The following is a 23,549-nucleotide window of genomic DNA, read 5'->3' as shown; positions in this document are numbered from 1 at the left end:
TGATAGCATGCCGTGTATATCTGCCAGGTTAAACTGGCTAGTCCCTTCCCCTGCATCAATGTTATCAGTTGAGGTGTGCAGTAACTTGTAAAGTTCCGCCTTCCTTGCAGTAGCGGGGAAAGGGATTTGTCGTCTCCTGAGTTCGTTGGTAATGCGAGGGATTGTCCATGACCTGAAAGATGCTGGACTAGCCATATCTTCTTCCTGTGATGGGGTATTTGCTCTAGCCGGAGTGCTCAGGATGGAGAATTCCTCTACCCCTTCTTGAGACATAGTAGATGACAATATATATGGTTAGTGTGTGGAACCCCAGGGAATGTACTGGCAGGCTAACTATGCCGGCAAAGGCGAAAAATTAATCTTGTTCTTTGGTGACAGGTGAGGGCCTGCTAGTTGCCAAGTGGCTATGAGAGGCTCTGTCTATGCGTTGGCGCGAGGGGATATTGAGGCCACCCGACGTAGTGGCAGGAATTCGTAGGCCTCTCGGTGACAATAAAAGAAAAACAGTGAAAGGGAGTGACAGGTGATGCCCTCTCTATAATTTGCGAGGCGGCTAACTTACGTGTGGCCCGGGGGGCGTTTGCCTCCGAAACGATAGGCAGTGTGCCAAGAGGGGAGATACCTATTTGGGCCTATACCCCTAAAATTGCCAGTACTCTATGTCCTAGTTAGAGATGGAACGTATGTGATATATGACGTGAGCAGGCTTACGTACCTGGAAGTATGTTTAAGTTTTGAGATGCGACAGGTATAGAAAAACCTGGGTAAACCAAAATGGGTAGAAACAAGATATGATAGTGTGAGAATTGGATCCTGTGATACCAATGTAGTCTAGATATGCTGTAGTTTAGTTTCTACCAGTATGTGTTGGAGGGGGAAAATTTGTAAGCATGGTAGTGACCTGACAGGTCTTGTTATGGTGTATAAACGTGATGCTGAGATGTTACCCTGGTAGCAGGGTTTTGGGTGTGTATAATGTGTCTACATGGTGACAAGAATTATATATATATGATCTGGCAATGCTAATGTTTGTAGTATTCCATGGTGCAGGGAGTTATATGAATTATCCAGTATAGACTATCTGTGCCGTGACGTAAACTAAAATGAAAGATGTGGATGAGGTAGAAAACATGTGAAAATAACCAAATGCAGAAACGTTGACGTATGAGTGGTTGAACCAAAACGTGTGATTCAACCTGAAAGTTTTGTGATATTGGGACCGTGTTCTTGTATACTCGGTATGTCGTTTGAGTACATAAAGAAGGGTCAGAAAATTGTATGTGCCATGTAATCGTGTGTACATGGTTGTAATAAAACGTAATCTTCTTAAAATAACCTTTAGAGATAAGCTATAACATTTATGTACTATACATGATATCTATAATTAATGTAAACTAAACTATCATCTAAGCCAATAAACATAGGAAAGTCATGAGATGGAAAACCTAATATGTAGCTTAATTAAATATATATTTAGACTGCACATAAAAAAGGTAAATATACCGAACTTTATTTTAAATATATAACAGAATGGAGTTGCTTCATGACCAAGATATGAAACGAATTGTGTGGATGAATGAGCAAAACTGCCGAAAGCATATTTAGCATGAATAACAAGATACTGTGTTATGACACTGACATAGACGAAAGATATGTGTATATGAAATGAAGAAAACGAATACCAGTCAGCATAAATGAGTGCGTATGGTATTATGAAATGACGAAATGAACCGAAATGGGTACTCTAGTGAAATGAGTACCATTCGTTTATAAAGTACCGAAAGGATTTGTACTGTAATTTCGACAAGTTTGCCGAAAAAGGGGAACAATATGAATGTGAGCTGGCCGTAAACCACGGGCCGTAAAGTAAGGCCCATTTAAAAGCGCAACGCCGTGGGAATGATCCAGGCGTCGGACTTACAGTTTTGAAGTCCCTGGGATGTGGTCTGCGATGAAGACCGGATTTGTGAGGAGCTGGACGGGCGGAAAACCTTCAAGGAATCCTGGACACAGCTATACCAGACGAAATCGCGGTTTTTTTTGAACACCAAGATGGCGTCGTACGTGAACCGGAAGTGGATTCTCGTGCAACGCTGACCTCGAGCGGTATGGAGCCAGGTAAGGGGTGTCCCTTAAGTAGGGAAGGGGTGTGTCATACGCCCCTCCCACAAACACAGGCCAAAAGGCCTTACTACATATATATATATATATATATTTGTACATTTGTCTCTGGGTTGGTTTTCAACGACCCCTGATGTTAGACATCATGCCTTATCTTAGGTTTTATCTCTAATTTTTACATAAGTTGCATTTCTTAGCTCAGACGTGAATGAATAGTTATAGAAAGAGAAGTTATAATGTGTCTGTCTCTGTGTTCTGTTACAAAATGGAGTCACCTCTGTTCTGAGGGCGACTGGCAGTATACACTTTTAATTTCTGTCTTAACACAAAATGTCTGCCAGTATAAATATACTAAAATCAATCACAGAGGTCAGACGTTTATTGTAGTTGGCCACAAGGTTTACACACATCTCAGGAGGGATTTTGTCCCACTCCTCTTTGCTGATCCTCTACAAATCATTAAGGTTTCGAGGCTGACGTTTGGCAACTCGAACCTTCAGCTCCCTCCACAGATTTTCTATGGGATTAAGGTCTTGAGGCTGGCTAGGCCATTCTAGGGCCCTAATGTGCTTCTTCTTGAGCCCCTCCTTTGTTGCTTTGGCTGTGTGTTTTGGGTCATTGTCATGCTGGAATACCCATCCACGACCCATTTTCAATGACCTGGCTTAGGGAAGGAGGTTCTCACCCAAGATTTGATGGTACATGGCTCCGTCCATCATCCCTTTGATACAGTGCAGTTGTCCTGTTAGCTTTGCAGAAAAACACCCCGAAAGCATAATGTTTCCACCTCCATGTTTGACGGTGGGGATGGTGTTCTTGGGGTAATAAGCAGCATTCCTCCTCCTCCAAACACGGTTGAGTTGATACCAAATAGCTCGATTTTGCTCTCATGTGACCACAACACTTTCACCCAGTTCTCCTCTGAATCATTCATATGTTCATTGGCAAACTTCAGACAGGCCTGTACATGTGCTTTCTTGAGCAGAGGGACCTTGCGGGTGCTGCAGGATTTCAGTCCTTCACGGCATAGTGTGTTACCAATTGTTTTCTTGGTGACTATGGTCCAGCTGCCTTGAGATCATTAACAAGATCCTCCAGTGTAGTTCTAGGCTGATTCTTATGATCATTGAACTCCACCAGGTGAGATCTTGTATGGAGCACCAGACCAAGAGAGACTGACAGTTATTTTGTGTTTATTCCATTTGCGAATAATCACACCAACTGTTGTCATCTTCTTACCAAGCTGCTTGGCGATGGTCTTGTAGCCAATTCCAGCCTTGTGTAAGTCTACAATCTTGTCCCTGACATCCTTGGATAGCTCTTTGGTCTTGACCATGGTGGAGAGTTTGGAGTCTGATTGATTACTTCTGTGGACAGGTGAATTTTATACAGGTAATGAGCTGAGATTAGTAGCACTCCCTTTAAGAAAGTATCCCTAATCGCAGCTTGTTACCTGTATAAAATACACCTAGGAGCCAGAAATCTCGCAGATTGATAGGGGAGCAAATACTTATTTCACTCGCTGACATGTAAATAAAGTTATAACTTTTTTGACATGCATTTTTCTGGATTTTTTTTTATTTTTTTGTTATTCTGTATATTACTGTTAAAATACACCTACCATTAAAATTATAGACTGAACATTTCTTTGTCAGTGCACAAACGTTCAAAATCAGCAGGGGATCAAATACTTTTTCCCCTCACTGTATGTGATGATACTTCTAGTGACACACATATTGTATTATTAATGGTATATTTCAAATGCTTGATATGAAAATGAAATTGATGATCCTGTTATCTATCTTTTAACAATAAAGGTTTCACGCCTCATTTCTAATTTTAGAAGTTTATTGGTTTTATATAATTTGTGATGGCATAGTGATCTTTTTTTGCTTAATCGTTTAGCTGGTTTTTGTCTTTGTTTGCATTTCTTTTTAATTTACCATACAAAAAATAATTCTAACCATAAGCCATACCGATTAACAACAACTAATGATATGCAATTACAATGGGCTTATTTATTAAACACCAAACTGTAGAGAATTGAAAAATTAATTACTAATATAGACAAAAATTCATCCACGTTGGACAACACAAACTCCAAAATGATGAAATGACGTCAAACTAAAGTCCTGTTGTTGCTTTTAAATCTTTTTTTTTTTACCATATCCAGTAAACAGTAATAAGCAATAAGTAAGAAAACAAGAAAGATATAAACATAGAAATATCCCTGATCCCTGAAGCTCTAAAAAACCAAAGAAGATGATTGGTGAGATAAAGCACTAAAGCACAGGTAGCAATGAACCAATGAGAAAATGTCCCATGGCACTTAAACATGTGGGTACAATTTGAACCCAAGAGCCAGTCACTAATATTCAAGAAGGAATTGGGGGAAAGAAAGAAGAATGCAGAAGGAAAGATAAGGGGGAGAAAACAAATAAAAGGCAGGGGCAAGGAGGGGAAGGGTCAGTTCAGGATAGGTAACCCAAGATAATTAAGTTATAGTGTCTGGTCATCCACTACACAATTCTGTTCAAACACAATAAGATCTCAGTCAAAACGATGAGCCAAAACAAAATGTTTTAAAAAATAAGACTGTGTGTATCTTCATTATAGTAATATGAGGCTCTATCTTATTAACTCCCATTTGAGTTTTATTTGTTTATTAATTAATTTACGTCTGTGATGGTTGGCCAGCAAGCCAGTGCAGTGCACTCCTTGCAGTAATCACTGAGATCACTCTGAAAAAGCAGTCCAGCCTCACTTGTATGTCTTATATGTCTTATGGACCTCAACATAAAAGGTTTAATTCTGCTTATCTGGGTGCATAGCTCACCAGCAATCCACCAACCAGAGGTTTGAGAGTGATTTATCAATACTACATATGGTATATAAGTTCACATAGCTTACAATAGATGATGAGTCCAAGGTGGGGTCCAGTGTGATATTAAGGTCCCTTCATATAATAATAATAATAATAATAATAATAATAATAATAATAATAATCATTACACAAAATCTTCCATCAAGGTCCATTTTAGAAAGTGCCAGCATGTGAGTGTGGGCAGCCATAGGAGAAGGAAAGGAAAGATGGGGAAGAGAGAGAAAGAAAAAGAGGAGGTTAGAGCGAGAGAGAAGGAAGCAAGATGGGAAGAGAAATAAGAGAGAGAGTATAAATAAGAAAAACCATGTTGGACATTGTTTTGAAAGGCAGTGGGTAAGGCAAACATATGTACCAGCAAGACTGCCTAACTGAAGAAATGGGAGGACTAGCAATTTAAGTATAGATAACTGTCAGTGGATCATCCACACATACTGCATAATCTATACATTAAACCATATGGGGCAAGACTGTCGGCAAGGCTTACAATAATATAGGGAGGGGAAATTATGTTCAATTGTGCAGTGATGTATTTAGTATCTGTGCTGCCCATGGCATGATGGCACTTGGGCACCCCCTAATTTGCATTTGCCCCACCCCTTACTGTCAATGCCACACCTCTTCCTGTTAAACGACTAACACACACTTTGACTGACAGACACACACACACTCAGATACACGGACATACACACACTGATTTGACACAAACAATCACTGACTGTCAGGGTACCTGTTGTCTCTACCTCAGAGGAGGTGAGATACTGAGAATTCCGTCCTCTCAGAAGAACTGACTCACTCGTTCCTCGCGGTCATTTCGGCCGTTTACACGCCGGACGCCTCTGATCCGCCTCCTTTTATGACGCGGCTCTAGTAGCCGACGTCATGACGATTAGCCGTTCCGACCTGTCAATCAGTCCTGAGCTCGAATCAGGACTCATCGGGGGCGTGATCATCTATTTGGAACCAGGGTATATAATGAGGTTTTGTGTATTGGTTCATTGCCCTGTCGTGGTTCTAGCTAGTCTAGTCACTCAGCGCTCTTACCTCTATGTTACTCTTTGGTTCTGATCCGGCTTGTTTATTCTACTCTGCTTACCTCTGTTACCCTTTTGACCCGGCTTGTCTCTCGTTTACCTGCTCTCTCGTTCCCTCGACCTCGGCTTGTCTCTAGACTATTCTTTGCTTACTCCTTACGTTAGTCCGGCCATTCTAAGGTCCGGTATACGTACCTACTACCTGTTTGTACTCTGCGTGTTGGATCCCTGTCCCGATCCTGACATTACGACAGGGCCATGGATCCTGCAGGTACAAACACTCAGGTCGGTTCTCCTGACTCTAGATTTGAGGCTATGGATCATAGAATGGACCAGATGGCTCTAGCATTGCAAGCCTTACTATCTCGTTCTAGTAACCAATCAGAAGAGATGCGTACTGCTTCCGTCTCTCCTGTAAGTTCAGGCCTAGAGGTAGCCACAGTAGGTGCTTCATCTCGTATAACTCCCCCTGTACGTTATGGTGGCTCTCCGGATACGTGTCAAGGTTTTTTAAACCAGATAGGTATTCATTTCGAATTACAACCCCGCTCCTATCCTACAGATAGGGCGAAAGTTGGATTTATAATCACACTACTCATTGATAAAGCTTTGAGATGGGCTAACCCTTTGTGGGAGAATGATAATCCGTTAGTCTATAATTATAATGCCTTTGTTACTGCTTTTAGAAGGACTTTTGATCCTCCAGGTAGAAAGGTTAATGCTGCTAGACTACTGTTACGTCTTAGACAACATAACCAAACCCTTGTTGACTATGCCTTAGAGTTCAGATCCCTGGCAGCAGAAGTCAGGTGGAATGAACAGGCTTACATGGACGTATTTCTAAACGGACTATCAGACCAAATTCTAGATGAGGTTGCCACAAGAGAGCTTCCTGAAAATTTGGAAGATTTAATTTATTTTATTTCACGAATTGATGAACGGTTAAGACAGAGACAGAACACTCGAGATAGAACCCGTAGACCTTCCTTTAGACTAGCTCCCACATTTCAAAGTCCTGAATCTACAACTTTAGCGCTTCCAGAACCTATGCAGATAGGCAATACTCGTCTCTCAGAAGAGGAGAGACAGTACAGGAGAAGGGAGGGGTTGTGCATGTATTGTGGAGCAAGAGGTCACCTACGCCTAAATTGTCCTAACCGCCCGGGAAACGCTCGCACCTAAGTTCCTCCAGAGGACAGGCCTTGGGTGTTTCTATCTTGTCCTCTATACATGACTATAAAGATCATAGGCTTCTACTACCTGTTTCTTTAGTTTGGGAGAAGGGAGTACTTAATACCATGGCGTTGATAGACTCCGGAGCTGCTGAAAGCTTCATTGACCGAACCTTCGTCACTAAACACTCTATCCCATCCCAGCTAAGGGATACACCCTTGGCCGTTGAGGCCATAGATGGTAGACCATTATCTGAACCTGTTATTTCTCATGAGACCTTACCTGTTAACTTAACTGTTGGTATCCTACACGAGGAGGGTATATCTCTTATGCTCATTTCATCTCCTTCTGTTCCTATAGTCTTAGGGTATCCTTGGCTTAAGAAACATAACCCCATTATCGATTGGGAATTGGGTGAAATAATCTCTTGGGGCCAGGGTTGCCGAGACAGGTGCTTACAGAAGGTCTCACCAGTTTGCGTAGCTGACACACTGGTTAATTCTACCCAGTCTTCTGACTTACAAATACCACCCCTATACCTGGATTTAAGGGCAGTCTTTGACAAGAAGAATGCTGACACTCTACCTTCACACAGGTCCTTTGACTGCAAGATCAGACTCTTGCCCGGTACCATGCCTACTAAGGAGAACCTAGTCTTAGAGGAGTATATTCGTGAGAACCTGGACAAGGGATTCATTAGGAGATCCTCCTCTCCTGCCGGGGCCGGGTTCTTTTTTGTGAATAAGAAAGATGGTACATTAAGGCCTTGTATTGATTATCGGGGATTAAATAAAATAACTATTAGAAATGCCTATCCGATTCCTTTGATTACTGAGCTCTTTGATCGTTTAAAGGGCTCCAAAATTTTCACCAAGTTAGATCTCAGAGGGGCGTATAACTTGGTGAGAATCCAACAGGGAGACGAATGGAAAACAGCTTTCAATACCCGTTACGGGCACTATGAGTACACGGTAATGCCTTTTGGTCTCTGTAATGCACCAGCAGTATTTCAGGATCTGATTAATGAGGTTCTTAGGGAGTTTCAACATGATTGCGTTATCGTATACCTAGATGATATACTTATACATTCTAGTGAGATTGAGACTCATCACAGACAAGTCAGAAGGGTATTGCGCAAACTTCTACAACATGGATTATACTGCAAATTGGAGAAGTGTAGTTTTGACCAGTCTCAGATAAACTTCCTTGGGTACGTTATTTCTGGGGACGGGTTTAAGATGGATCCGGTTAAACTCCAGTCTATTTTAGATTGGCCTTTGCCCAGGGGACTCAAGGCCATTCAGAGGTTTATTGGATTCTCTAATTATTATAGGCACTTCATTAAAGGTTACTCGTCTATTATTGCGCCTATTACTAATATGACTAGACAAGGGGCTGACACTAAGACTTGGTCTACTGAAGCTCTTGTTGCTTTCAAAACACTCAAGGATCGTTTCTCTTCAGCACCGATTTTGGTTCACCCTGACACGTCTTTGCCTTTTCTACTCGAGGTAGACGCCTCGGAGACGGGTATAGGTGCTATCTTGTCTCAAAGATTAGGTGTGGATAAACCATTACATCCATGTGGGTTTTTTTTCCAAAAAATTGTCTGGGCCTGAAAGCAGATATGACATTGGTGACAGGGAACTATTAGCGGTTATTATGGCCTTAAAGGAGTGGAGACATTTATTGGAAGGGACCTTGCACCCTGTTACTATTCTAACGGATCACAAAAACTTGTCTTATATTGGGGAAGCCAAGCGCTTATCCGCCAGGCAAGCTCGTTGGTCCTTATTTCTCACTCATTTCAATTATGTGCTCACCTATAGACCTGGTTCTAAGAACTCTAAGGCAGATGCTTTGTCTCGCCAACATGAACCCTCTACTGTATCTGAGACGGTTTTGTCATCTGTAGTTCCCAAGTGCAATATTATCGCCAACACGAATCTCAGGATACACTCTCCGTTGCTTGCCGAGATCATGAAAGTGCAGCATCTGGCCCCCAGACAGGTTCCCAGGGCAAGGCACTTCGTTCCTCCTGAACTTCAACCGGAACTGTTGCAATGCTTTCACAACAGCAAAGTGGCTGGGCATCCTGGCATACGCAAGACGTGTTCCTTGATTTCGAAAGATTTCTGGTGGCCTTCGTTACGTAAGGATATTAAGGATTTCGTCGGGGCATGTGAGGTCTGTATGAAGACTAAACAACCTCATACGCTTCATTGTGGGCTCTTGCACCCCTTGGAGATCCCCGGGAGACCATGGTCTTGTCTGGCTATGGATTTCATTGTCGATTTACCTATTTCTAAGAAACAGACTGTTATTCGCACGGTGGTTGACAGGTTTACTAAGATGGCTAATTTCGTAGCATTACCTAAACTTCCGTCTTCTCCCGAATTGGCTGAGATATTCGCAAGAGAGATTTTTCGTTTACATGGTATACCCTCCGAAATTGTCTCTGATAGAGGTTCCCAATTTGTTTCCCGTTTTTGGAAGTCCTTTTGTTCTCAATTGGGTATCAAACTGAATTTCTCTACTGCATATCATCCCCAGTCTAACGGAGCTGCTGAACGCACCAACCAAAAGATTGAGCAATATTTGCGTTGTTTTGTTTCCGAACACCAGGATGATTGGGTCGGTCTGATTCCTTGGGCGGAGTTTGCACACAACAATCTCGTTTGTGACTCTACTCGTTCTAGCCCCTTCTTCATGAACTATGGCTTTCATCCTCCTATTCTTCCCTCGGTTTCCCCTTCCCAAGGGGTACCGTAGGTTGATGTCCATGTTGCCAATTTGAAGAAGTTGTGGGATCAGACTCGACAAATTCTCCTTCATAATTCCACGTTGTTCAAACGACACGCAGACAAGCGTAGAAGGGCGGCTCCGGTTTTTATTCCAGGGGATAGGGTGTGGCTGAGTACCAGAAATATTCGCTTGAAGGTTCCCTCTATGAAATTTGCGCCTCGTTTCATTGGTCCTTACAAGGTTCTGACTCAAATTAATCCCGTTGCGTATCGCCTTGCTCTTCCACCTGGCTTGCGCATCCCCAACTCCTTTCATGTTTCCTTGTTGAAGCCTCTAGTTTGTAACAGGTTTTCCTCCGCTGTACCCTCCCCTCGCTCTGTTCAGGTTGAGGGCCAGGAGGAGTATGAGATCAACTCCATCCTCGATTCTCGAATTTCTCGGGGGAGGTTACAATATCTTGTGGACTGGAAAGGATATGGTCCGGAAGAGAGGTCCTGGGTGGTCCAGGAGGAGGTGCATGCTTTTCATTCCCGGTTTCCGTCTCGTCCCGGTTCCTTTCGCCCGGTGGGCGTTTCTGAGAGGGGGGGTACTGTCAGGGTACCTGTTGTCTCTACCTCAGAGGAGGTGAGATACTGAGAATTCCGTCCTCTCAGAAGAACTGACTCACTCGTTCCTCGCGGTCATTTTGGCCGTTTACACGCCGGACGCCTCTGATCCGCCTCCTTTTATGACGCGGCTCTAGTAGCCGACGTCATGACGATTAGCCGTTCCGACCTGTCAATCAGTCCTGAGCTCGAATCAGGACTCATCGGGGGCGTGATCATCTATTTGGAACCAGGGTATATAATGAGGTTTTGTGTATTGGTTCATTGCCCTGTCGTGGTTCTAGCTAGTCTAGTCACTCAGCGCTCTTACCTCTATGTTACTCTTTGGTTCTGATCCGGCTTGTTTATTCTACTCTGCTTACCTCTGTTACCCTTTTGACCCGGCTTGTCTCTCGTTTACCTGCTCTCTCGTTCCCTCAACCTCGGCTTGTCTCTAGACCATTCTTTGCTTACTCCTTACGTTAGTCCGGCCATTCTAAGGTCCGGTATACGTACCTACTACCTGTTTGTACTCTGCGTGTTGGATCCCTGTCCCGATCCTGACACTGACTCACTGACATACACACAATCACTGACATACACACACAATGATGCAGACACACATTCACTGACATTCACTGACAGACACTCACACATTCACTGACAGACACTCACTCACAGAAACACACAGACAGACACACACACACAATCACTCAGACACACGGGCGCCCTCACTGAAACAATCACTCAGAAACAAGCACATTCCCTGACAGACACAAATACTCACTGACAGACAGCCACACAGTGACAGACATACACACAATCACTCAGATACACACTGACAGACATACACTCACTGACAGTCAGACACACAATCACACAAACACTGACAGCCAGACACACACAATTACTCAGACACACACTGACAGCAAGACACACACTGACAGCCAGACACACACAATCACTCAGACACACACTGACATACACACACTGACAGCTAACACACATAATCACTCAGACACACACTGACATACACACACTGACAGCCAGACACACACAATCACAATCATGACAGACAGTGTAGCGGAGTAGAGGTATTATCCAAGGTATCTCCGCTGGTAGACAGGAAAGGTAATCCAAGACAGGTACAAGACAGGTAGCGTAGTTACAATCCCTTCCCTCCAAGAACTAGACCAGGCATAGGCAACCTTCGGCTCTGCAGATGTTTTGGACTACACCTCCCATGATGCTTTGCCAGCATTATGTGTGTAAGAGCATTATGGGGGATGTAGTCCACAACACCTGGAGAGCCGAAGGTTGCCTATCCCTGAACTAGACGACACATAGCTTGGAGGTCAACTGACAATTTTTATTCACGGCTCCAGGAGTTAACTGCCAACTGCCAACTGTCAACTTTTAAATGTTCTGCAATGCAGTAATAGCAAGACGCCATAGACCTGCAATACATTACACACGCATATCCTTGGTTCTTAAAGTGGTACATACATATTAACGAAAATACAGTTTTAAAGATGGCTGTTGCTGCCACAATGCTCCCCCAGAACCAAGCCGGCATACACAGTCTGATCCCAACGGATCGGCTTGGGGATGTCCGGAGGAGTACCCACAGATCACTTGTCCAGTTCCATTTGTCGGGATAACCCGTCGGCATTTCCATTTAGCTTTGTGGTCGTTTCACAAAGACGGTCTTTTGGTATCCTTGTGTGTATCCAGCACAGTTTTGAGTTTGTTGTGAGCCCACTTCACTTTGATGGCGTAAGAATTGACTTCCTCTTTAAGTTTTTCAATTTCTCGACTCTGACGACTTGTTTCAGTTTCCTTTGTCTCACAAAGCTGGTGCAGCCGCCCCTTTTCCTGAGTAAGAAGTTTGATTCTTGCATTGTTCTTCTCAATCTCCTTGTTAGCATCTCGCAACTTGCGTTCAATCGTTTCTTTTTCTTTGCGCAGATCCAGAGATTCCTTCTCACTTCGGACATATTTCATTACCATGGCTTCTTTCTCTTGCCGTGTTTCCTCACATTTTTTATTTGCCTGCTCTGTTCTAAATGCCATCTCCTTGTGCAGCTGCTGGATGGCATTTTTGGCAGCCGTATCCTGGGCCATAAGTCTCTCTCTCGAATTGCTGAGTTCTTTATTCAGCTCCTCGATTCTTCTTTCTAGCTGAGCCTCAGAGTCGGTGGGTGGTGCCGTGGTGTGAGCCTGTTGACGGGTGACGACTGGGTAAGCCTCCTGTGGGGTTGGTCGTGTAACAAAAGCGGAGGTTAGCTCCCCCAAGTCATTCCCCAAAATAACATCCGCAGGCAAGTCCTGCATCATCCCCACTTCCACTTGCCCTGCCCCTGCTCCCCAATTCAAATGTAGTTTGGCAGTGGGGACCTTGTAAATGGCTCCCCCTGCCACCCGTACTGCTATACAGTCTCCCGTGAGATGTTCCTTTGCCACTAGGTGGTTCCGGACCAAAGTGATGGTGGCCCCGGAATCTCTCAACCCTTCCATCCGATTTCCTTCGATATGGACCACTTGTCGATGACCTTGGCGGTTGTCAGAGGCCGCTTGCACCGGGTTCCCTTCGTGGAGGGTGCCTAGTGGTTCTTCCATCTGGGTGGGGGTGGAAGGCTGGACAAATGCTCCTGTCTGATAGCAGTGTACTGCTGCTTGAGGGACAGGTGGTTGTCTTTGATGGGGCCAGGATGGTCGGGCCCTGTTTCGGTGACAATCCCTTTGTACATGTCCCAGCTGGTTGCAGGTATGGCATCGGATATTTGCCCGGTTGTTGTATCTGGGAGGCTGCTGATGGTAGGTCCCTCCTGGCCGAGGAGGATCGACAAGGGTAGGTCGGGGAAGGATTGGCTGAGAAGATACTTTATGTGATGAGCGCTGTTCCCGCCTGGTGTCCTGGTGCTCATCAGCTAGTTTAGCGGCTTCTTGTAAGGTACAGGGTTTACCATCCCTTACCCAGCTCTGTAGTTCTGGTAATAAGCTCGTGTAGAACTGTTCCAGTAGCAATAACTGCATGATATCCTGCTGAGTGGTGGCTTTTGCTGCCTCAACCCACCCGGTGGCTGCTCGCTGTAGACGGTGTGCGAACTCAGCGTGTGAGTCCTTCTCCTGTTTTTTCAGTTCCCGGAACTGCAGTCGGTATGCCTCAGGTGTAATGGCATATCGTGCTAGGAGGGCTAGTTTTACCTTCTGATAGTCCCTGCTGTCCTCTTCAGGCACGGCTTGGTACGCTTCTGCTTCGCGGCCTGATAGGTTACCAGCTAGCAAGGGTACTTGATCTTCTACGAAGAAGTAAGTAGAAGTATAGATCAGGGTGTTGCAGTGGATGTGATCTATTTGGATTTTGCCAAGGCATTTGATACAGTTCCACACAAAAGATTAGTGTTCAAACTCAAGGAAATCGGTCTCGGTGAAAATGCTTGTTCTTGGGTAGAACATTGGCTTAAAAACAGAATACAAAGAGTTGTCGTTAATGGTAAATTTCCAAGCTGGACAGAGGTGGCAAGTGGTGTCCCTCAGGGGTCTGTTCTGGGACCCCTTCTATTTAACATTTTTATAAATGATCTTGAAGACAGCATTGAAAGTCATGTTTCAGTGTTTGCAGATGACACAAAACTTTGTAAAATAATACAATGTGAGCAAGATATTACTTTGCTGCAGAAGGATTTAGATAGACTGGAGGACTGGGCACTCAAATGGCAGATGAAATTTAATGTTGAAAAATGCAAAGTTATGCACTTCGGCGTAAAGAATGCACAAGCAACGTATACCCTTAATGGAAGTGAATTAGGGATAACAACACACGAAAAGGACTTGGGAATTGTTATAGATAACAAACTATGCAACAATGTGCAATGTCAATCAGCAGTGGCCAAGGCCAGTAAGGTATTGTCATGCATGAAAAAGGGCATTCATTCTCGGGACGAGAATATCATTTTGCCTCTCTATAAATCACTGGTAAGACCACATATTGAATATGCTGTGCAATTTTGGGCACCTGTTCTAAAGAAGGATATCATGGCACTAGAAAAAGTGCAGAGGCGGGCTACAAAATTAATACAAGGAATGGAACATATCAGCTATGAAGAAAGGTTAACAAATTTAAACCTATTTAGTTTAGAAAAACGTCGCCTGAGAGGGGATATGATAACATTATACAAATATATTCGGGGCCAATACAAACCATTGTGTGGAAATCTATTCACAAACTGGACTTTACATAGGACACGAGGCCATGCGTTTAGACTGGAAGAAAGAAGATTTCGTCTAAGGCAAAGGAAAGGTTTTTTTACTGTAAGAACAATCAGGATGTGGAATTCTCTGCCTGAAGAAGTGGTTTTATCAGAGTCCATACAGATGTTCAAACAGCTACTAGATGCATACTTGCAAAGACAGAATATTCAAGGATATAATCTTTCAATGTAGGGTAATAACTGCTTGATTCAAGGATAAATCTGACTGCCATTCTGGGGTCAAGAAGGAATTTTTTGTCCTAGCTTGTTGCAAAATTGTGCTTCAAACTGGGTTTCTTTTTGCCTTTTGGATCAACAGCAAAAAACAGGTGTGAGGAAGGCTGAACTTGATGGAAGCAAGTCTCTTTTCAGCTATCTAACTATGTAACTATCTTGAGGGCTGATCGCATGCAGCTTGCATAACCGTTCAAAGTCCTGCAAATAGCCATCAATGTCGCCCTCTGTATCCGTAAAGGCTTTAAACGCTTGGTATGGAATCTTTGCTTTCCCTGGCAGGGTAGGGACAGGCGTTGTGACTCCCTCCACCGCTTGCTGGTTCATCTGCGACCTTCGAAGCATGATGTAGTCCTGCACATCTGTATAAACCCTGTCAGCCATCTGTTCAGCTAGGGCTGGTGGGAATAAAGCCATCCTGCTCCTATATTCCTTAGCAAATTTGGTTTGCTCCTCCTCCCTTGGAGGTGCTGCAGCAGCTGCGGCTCTAGCTCCTTCCATGAGCTCTGCGATTAGAACAGCCTTTGCTTTGTTGCTTGTTATTCTCCCTCTCGCTTCCAGTAATTCCTTTAATGTGTTCCGTTTCAAAAGGGTATAATCCGTTTCCATTCACCGGCTGTTCGTGTGTTTCTCTGTATTCCCGAACTCCGGTTTCATCTGAATGGTTTAACTCACGGATTATTGCTTTTTCCTTTCAGTTCGTTTAAATTCCTGCCGAATGCTTCTTGCTGTGTAGTTAAGATCCCGTCGCTTGCCACCAATTGTAGCGGAGTAGAGGTATTATCCAAGGTATCTCCGCTGGTAGACAGGAAAGGTAATCCAAGACAGGTACAAGACAGGTAGCGTAGTTACAATCCCTTCCCTCCAAGAACTAGACAACACATAGCTTGGAGGTCAACTGACAATTTTTATTCACGGCTCCAGGAGTTAACTGCCAACTGTCAACTTTTAAATGTTCTGCAATGCAGTAATAGCAAGACGCCATAGACCTGCAATACATTACACACGCATACCCTTGGTTCTTAAAGTGGTACATACATATTAACGAAAATACAGTTTTAAAGATGGCTGCTGCTGCCACAGACAGTCACATAGTGAGACATACACACACAATCACTCAGATACACACTGACAGACATACACACAGTGACATTGTTATGGCTCCCGGCTCACCGCATCTGTGCACGACGGGCATGATCGCGCCAACAAGCCGAGCTTACCTGATCAGCGGCGAGCCGCTCCTCCAGTCCCTTATGGGAAAGGTGAAATCCAATTGCCCGTGATTATAATGAATTCCTAACGGCATTTAAAGCTACTTTTGAGCCAAAGGGAAGAAAGAAAAACACTGCTAGAGCCTTAATGAAAATAAAGCAAGGCGCCCGCTCTGTAGCTGATTACGCCATAGAGTTCAGGACATTAGCATCTGAGGTTGACTGGACCAATAGTGGCCTGGTGGCTGCTTTTTCTGATTTTTAGCGGAAAATATACAGGATGAGACTGCAGCCAGAGACCTTCCGGTTAATCTTAATGATTTCATAGCATACATGATTGATACTGACAAATGGCTCAGAGAGAGGGAGAAAATAAACAGCGTACTAGATGTACCAACTTATCTATAGCACCTCGTTTCTCTAACCCAGTAATAGCTAATCCTGCTCCACCTACAGAAGTTGAGCCCATGCAAGTAGGTATTGCTAAACTCACTGAGGCAGAGAGACAACAAAGATGCATCGAGGGGTTGTGCCTGTATTGTGGCAAGAGAGGACATACAAGGCTTTCATGTTGGGTTCGGCCGGAAAACCTGCGCACCTAAGGCACGTTCGGGGACCGACCTTAGGTGTGATGAATATGACCCTGTAATGGATCGACGGGCTCCCCGACTTGGTACCTCCGTTGAAGGATGCTCCGAGCGCTTCCTGAGGACTCCAAGCACTGCAGCAGACACCACAACCACACCACAACCACCGAACCGGAGCAGCATATGAATGCTCTCAAGCATATGAATGCTGTTAACAGCTGAACAGGAAAAGCATACAATCAGCTTACACTCCTGGCAATCAGCATACAATCCAATTCCCCCAATAACGAGATGACACTTCGTTTTGAGGTCAAGCAGAACTGACTGTACTGGCACATACAGCCTCTTTTATTCACAATCCACAAACATAGTACTGCCCACAGGGTTTTGAAATACAACCAATCAATCCGTACAATACACACAGACACTCCCACACAAAATCATTCCCTCTGCCTGTGATATGATTACTGAACACAATGGTTAATATAATTATCACAGGCAGTTTTATAAAACATATCACAGGGACCCCAAAACATGCAATAACCCCATAAAAATATATCCCCATAAAGTGTATCCTTGGAACCGGGGGATCTGGGTGAACCACATATCCAAAATTCACCCAGATCCGTTCAGTAGTTTGGAAGATACAGTTTAATGCAGATTCCACAGAACATATACAGGCTATATGAAAAATTATTACTGTATAATGTGTCCCCTGTTGTATAGTTTAAAACTACTGCACAATGTCTTTGTGCACCAAATACCGGCGAGTTGGCACTGTGTAGAAAAGTCCAAACAGTGTCTGTAAGTTAAAATGTCCGCCATCCATTGTTCTCACCATGTGCTTCATCCATTGTTCTCACCATGTGCCTCTGATACATGAAATGGTGGCCACCCAGTAGCTCCACAGTATGTCACCAGATGGTTCTTAAAGGGCCAGCAGCAGCATAATAAAATACAATATGCCCAAATCAGTTCCTAAAAGGGCAATACATCCCAAGGCCATAGTCGCAGGGAAATAGGCTGGCAAACAGGCACCTCCAAAAACCAGTGACGAGGTCACTTTCGCCACAGTACCCTAAATTGACTAGGAACCATTTCCTTGTAAGAATTACCCTGTCTTTTAAGAGAACTACCGTTCAGTGTGAGGCCATGATTGACTCTGGGGCAGCGGGAATTTCCTTGATAAAGAATTCTCTGGCAAACATCTCCTTCCTTTAAGGCAGAAAGATAGACCCATAACAGTAGAGGCTATTGATGGGAGACCTCTTACCCAGCCTCTCATCATGCACAAAACACTGCCGATCACTGTTTCAGAAGGCATCTTACATTCTGAGGAAATGGTTTTCCAGATTATATCTTCCCCTATATGTCCTATAATACTCGGTTTTCCCTGGCTCCAGAAACACAATCCACGTTTAAATTGGGTTGAAGGAAAAATTGTGAGTTGGGGAGAGAGTTGCAGAGGTCATTGTTAACATCAGATGCCACAACGGGTTGGTACCATCAATGTACCTACAGCGCCTCCCTTAACCCCTTAAGGACACATGATATGTGTGACATGTCATGATTTCCTTTTATTCCAGAAGATTGGTCCTTAAGGGGTTAACCCCAAAAATCCCACTGCAGAATTTGGACTTAAAGGAAGTATTCAACAAGGTTCAGTCTGAGGTATTACCACCGCATAGACCCTATGACTGTGCCATAAATTTGTTACCAGGTACTCTGCCCCCTAAAGGAGGAGTGTATGCACTTTCTCCTCAAGAAACTCTCTGCTTAGAGGAATACATTAAAGATGCTTTAAGAAAGGGTCACATACGGGGGGCGGAGCTAGCAGCGCAACGGAGCAGACGCATCTCCTGGAGCTCCGACTAAAATAATTCGAAATAAGCCTTGCAAGGAGGTTTCCGAACCCAAAAGACCCCACAGAGCACACCACCGGTACATAGCAAACAATGGGCCGGAAGACAAAAAGGTGAAGGCAGACAAAGGCCCCCAGGGCAGAGACATTGGAGATATGCTGCGGAACACGCAGCAGGCCGCATGGTCCAAAATGGCACTCACGGATGATTTATCCTCCTACTCGTCAGAAGACTTTGCTGCAGACCTCATGGAAGGAGCTTCCTTCCGACCCATGCCAGACCGTCACTCTGAACCCAAGAGCACTGGGGACCCAGTGACCGCGGATCAAATTAAAAAAATGCTAGCAGATCTCCGCAAAGACCTGGCGGCAGACATGGCCTACTATAAGGAGGCCATAGAAAGAGCAACGACTAAAATTACCCAGCTGGAGGCCAGCACGAGCACCCATGACTCAAGGCTCACTAAAATAGAACAATGGGTGACTAACCTGGAGGCACAGCAAAACGCCACTGGACGGTCTGTGAAAATCAGGGGAATCCCGGACACGGTTGTCCTCACTGAATTACCCCACTATGTTTGACGTCTCCTCAGACACCTACTACCTCAGAAACAAGTCAAATCTGTGAAACTGGATGGGCTCTTCCGATTGCCAAAATCAGCCCGAGCTCCGACTGACGCGCCGGCAGACCTCATTGTACGTTTCCATGCACTAACTGATAAGGCCTCCCTCCTAGCCACGTTAAAAGGAAAAGATCCTCTACAGTTTGAAGGCTCAGAATTAAAATTATTCCCAGACCTCACTAAGAGTACCTTAACTTGGCGGAAATCTTTGCAACCGCTGCTACAAAACCTCCGCAACAGAGAGATTCCATACCGTTGGAGCACGCCTCGAGCGGTCTCCTTTACCCACGAAGGGACCACCCACAAGGCCCAAAGTCATCAGGAACTGGAGTCCATCCTGGTATCGGCAGGTATACTGCGAGCACCGCTGGCGAACAGACCGAGACTGTCCCTGTTAGACCCAGCCAACATACCAGAGTTTATACCAGGAGAACGCCGCAGACCGTCACCTGCCAGAATCACCACCTGAACAGCGGTTCGACGCCCAGCTCCAGGGGATAACCTGCTCCACCACCAGCACAGAACTTCTCTAGTACAGAATAGAGACTGTTGTAGTTTATTTTACTTTATCTTAAGGTTCTAGCTTTAATTTTACTTTACTGTTATACCTTACTGTTCCAGTTTAACGGTTTGCTCCATGCGATATTGGATACACATATAATGTGACCCACTCACCTAACGGACGCAAACCTCTCTCTGTAATAACCCCGCAGACAACTGAGGTCAATTTCCCACTCATATAGGCACTTACACATGAAAACGCTAGTGCCATGAACACAAAGCTAGCGGCCGCACTCTGCGGGACCTAAGCTGGCAGACACCTTCTTCCTTTTACAAGTAAACCCACCGTGAAACCTCCCCCCCATCCTCCGCGCCTGCCCACAGATGAACCCGCCTAAAAACATATACACATAGTGGACCGACAAAGAGGGACATGCTACGCGGGCATCTCGCACGACGCACACAATGTTACCCACATAGAACACAAGCGTTGACCACCACAATTGTTAAACGTACCAAAATATACACATAGACTCGTAACGTGGTTCGCTCAGACATAAAATCAGGAGTGCAATGTGATCTGTAAAACAATCAACCAAACACAACCGCTGCTCTAATGGTAACTAATAGGTGCACCATAACGGTGAATCACACACTAACTGCACTCACCTTTATTAGCGTATGATATTGTTTTGTCCACACAACTACTCTCTCTCAAAAAAAAGTGCACTGTCATCAATGCCATGTGATTAAGAATGTATGCGAAAATGATCGTACCTGCTGTTGTGGCAACACCAATCTACTTGTTAACCTTATGCACGAACAAAAATAAAGAATTGAAAAAAAAAGAAAGAAAGGGTCACATACGAAGATCCTCTTCACCTGCTGGGGCTAGGTTCTTCTTTCTTTCCAAAAAAGAAGGAGACCTACGCCCCTGCATCGATTATAGGGGTCTGAACAAAATAACGATTAAAAACGCCTACCCCATTCCCCTTATTTCTGAGCTATTTGAAAGGTTGAAAGGTGCCCGAGTATTCACTAAACTCGACCTAAGGAGTGCATACAATCTAGTTAGAATTAAGGAAGGACATGAGTGGATGACAGCGTTTAATACGAGAATGGGACATTATGAATACCTGGTTATGCCGTTTGGCTTGTGCAACACCCCAGTGGTATTTCAGGATTTTATAAACGATGTCCTTAGAGATTACCTCTACATGTTCATACTGGTGTATCTAGATGACATTCTTATCTTTTCCCCAGACCTAGAAACACATTACGAACATGTGAGAATCGTATTAAAGACCTTGTTAGAGAATGGCTTATATTGTAAGCTTGAAAAATGCCAATTTGACCAGACTGAGATACAGTTCCTTGGATATGTTATATACCCTTCTGGCTTCAAAATGGATCCATGCAAACTGGAGGCAGTATTGCAATGGACGTTACCTAAGGGTCTTAAAGCTATACAACGCTTTATAGGATTTGCTAATTATTACCGCAGATTCATCAAGGGTTTTTCATTGGTAATTGCTCCTATTACCAACCTTCCCAAAAAAGGAGCAATTTGAAATTCATGGCCCAAGGAAGCAAAGGAAGCTTTGAGAAATAAAAATCTTTATTTGCTTTGGCTCCTGTCCTAATGCACCCCAATGCAACCAAACCTTTTATTTTAGAAGTAGATGTGTTGTAGAATTATTAACCCCTTATAACTTATATCCATTATTAGGCCCCTTATAAACTATATAATCCTTACTGGGCCCCTTTAATACTATATTCTCATATTCAGCTCTCATGCCTCGTAGTTTAAACTTTACAAGATTCCTTTGTTCGTAGAAACAGCATGTCAGCAGAAAATGCTAGAATCTTCTGATTCAAAGAACACACTGTAGCAGATAGTATTGATAGAGTGTATAATTGCCAAAGAGGCCTTGAGAATACTGAGGATACTAACCTTGAAAGACTAAAGGTACCAGCTACTCTTTATGGATAGCTGCCAAAATGCCCCCTCCCATCGAAAGAACTCCTCGTGCTAGCAAGATGGCGCTGAAATCTGGAGGAGAACTTTATGACGTCAGTTATGATGTAAGACGTAACACCCAACAGGGAGGGCATTTAACTAACCACTTCTTCTCTTAGCCAATTGACAATGTTTCCTCACTTCTTATCTGATATTCAATGATGATGTCATTTTGCATTTAAAAAGGCCTGCATAACTGTTTTCCAACCAGATGGCATTAAAATTTCTGAAGTGCTTTTAACCTGAACTCCATGTGTCAGTGTGAGCTTACTTCTGCGTATACGCAATTTAATCATCTCAGATTTGGACAGGAACAGATAGACATTTAAACATATTTGTTTATTTCTAAATTAATCCACATCAATTTGGCGCTTTCCAACGTGGGGCATCGGGCTATGGCCTCTGGCCGGTGAGCCGTCCTAAGGAAGACGCTGGTGGACGGGGGAATCCTGGGGGTAGGAAAGGAGATTGATCACCTCCAGGTACACGGTAGAGACTTCTGCAGAGCCACCGGTATGTTCCGGCCCCTTTGATTGACCCGTCCACGTGTCTGTGACTGCTTCCCGGGAGGACATCAAAGACAGGTAATATCTTGCCCGGTGTCTCGTTACTCACTTGTTTACCTGCATTTTAGTCTATCTGTTGCCTGGGTGTGTTTGAATTGTTTGCCTGTTTCCCCATTTTGAGACAAAGGGGGGTGGACCTGCAGGGGATTTGCCTGGGGTTCTCTGTTTTGCTTGTTTTCCCCTTTTTGGGATAAAGGGGGGTGGACCTGAGGGGATTTGCCTGGGTCTTCAGTTTGTCTGTCTATCTGTTTGTATTTTACCCCTTTTGGGATAAAGGGGGGTTGACCTGTGGATGCGTTCCTGGGGGTCTTCTGTTGCCTGTTTTACTCCTTTTAGGAACCACGGTGCTGTGGTTGTAGGGAAAAAGGGGGGTTGACCTGTGGATGTGTTCCTGGGGGTCTTCTTTGCCTGTTTACTTCTTTTAGGAGCCTCGTGGCTGTGGCTGTATGGAAAAAGAAGTTTGTGGAACTGTGGGATCTGTGTAGAATCATAGTTTCCTGTGATCCAATTTTGTGTCACTTTGATAGCCTAGCTAGCTTCACTGTGCGCTTTCGGACCATCCAGCTCTAGTTGAGTTGGGGACGTCCTGACCCGGACCATCCAGCTCTAGTTGAGTTGGGGACGTCCTGACCCGGACCATCCAGCTCTAGTTGAGTTGGGGACGTCCTGACCCGGACCCTTCGGCTCTAGTTGAGTTGAAGGTCCACTGATTATTTAATTGTGGTAGGAGACTTAGCCTTGTGGCAGGGGACTCAGTTTCCTGGGGGGATTCAGGCAGGCATTGCTTGTTTTCCGCATCACGTGGTAGTGAGACTTATAAAGTGGGTTTTATAGGGGCACTACGGGAGTGAGGGTGGCGCGGCCACTTTAAGTGGACTGCTGTAACGAGGGAGGCTAGAAAGGATTTCGGACCGGTGTTAGCTGTTATCCTTGGCCGCTGGTAGTGAGACTTGAGGAAGTCATTCTCCGAGCGGGGACACTACGAGGTTGAGAAAGGTGACTTTGGAGTAAGCACATGATTAAAGGAAAGGAATTACTGTTGATTTCATTTGAACTGTGATGCATGCACTGTATTTCAACTGTACTGTTGTCTTGTTTGTTTAATGTGGAGTCATTTAAACTCCTGTGTCTGTCCCTAAGGATTTTTCCTTACTC

This window comes from Pelobates fuscus, chromosome 5 (assembly GCF_036172605.1).
Source record: "Pelobates fuscus isolate aPelFus1 chromosome 5, aPelFus1.pri, whole genome shotgun sequence".
Lineage (NCBI taxonomy): Eukaryota > Metazoa > Chordata > Amphibia > Anura > Pelobatidae > Pelobates > Pelobates fuscus.
This window is presented reverse-complemented; position numbering follows the sequence as displayed.